Here is a 1,000-nt window from a genome sequence, read left to right as displayed (position 1 = left end):
TGAGGAGTCTCTCTCTGTTGCCCAGGCTGGAGTGCAGTGGTGTGATCTTGGCTCACTGCAACCTCTGCCTCCCAGGTTCAAGTGAATTTCCTGTCTCAGCCTCCCAAGTCGCTGGGATTACAGGCATCTGCCACCAGCCCTGGATTTTTAAAAAATATTTTTAGTAGAGACGGGTTTTCGTCATGTTGGCCAGGGTGGTTTCGAACTCCTGACCTCAGGCAATCCACCTACCTCGGCTTCCCAAAGTACTGGGATTACAGGCATGAGCCACCACGCTCAGCTGGAAGTTTGAAGTAGACTCGGCATAATTGGATTTACATTTGAGAGGAAGCTGTCCGTGTGCAGTCTCAGCTGCCTGATTGTGTGGGCCAGCTGTGAGACAGGTGTCACGTTACTTTACCTTTCTGCATCAGGCTCCGGTCAATCAGCAGACAGAACCTGCACGGTCATTTGAACAAGGAAAGTTTAATACAAAGGATTATTTACTATAATGGAATTCTATGTATAGTGTTAAAGAGAATGCAAAAGAATACTCTGGGGCTGAGAGAAAGTTCCCAAGGAAGGAGCAAATGTGAAAGAGTGGCCTCCTCCCCAAGACTGAGGCTCAAATCTTGGAAAAGGTGTGGTTGCTGAGATGCTGTGCCATGCAGTGGGATGACAGGAAGGTTCTCTGGTTTTCCCCTAGCCAGACCTGGTCCACAGTCAATGGGCAATCACTCCTCCAGGTGCAGGGGGGTTGAAGGTGGCAGGTAGGGAGCCCTGGCCAGGACTGGCAAGCAGGAAACACCTGTCTGGGGCAGGCTGAGGCTGGATGCTGCCCAGTGAAGCACCTGCAAGACTCACTGGGATCTACCCATGGCATTGCAAGTGAAGTTGGATGGGGGTGAGCAACACGGGGTGTGCTGGCAGCCACGTGGCAGGAACAAGAAGAAGAAAACAGAAGAAAGTGCAGAACAGGAGAAGTGCTTTCCTCCTGCGGGGTCCCTCCAGCACCCTCTAC

The sequence above is a fragment of the Cebus imitator genome, unplaced genomic scaffold (genome assembly GCF_001604975.1).
Source record: "Cebus imitator isolate Cc_AM_T3 unplaced genomic scaffold, Cebus_imitator-1.0 Scaffold449, whole genome shotgun sequence".
Classification (NCBI taxonomy): domain Eukaryota; kingdom Metazoa; phylum Chordata; class Mammalia; order Primates; family Cebidae; genus Cebus; species Cebus imitator.
This window is presented reverse-complemented; position numbering follows the sequence as displayed.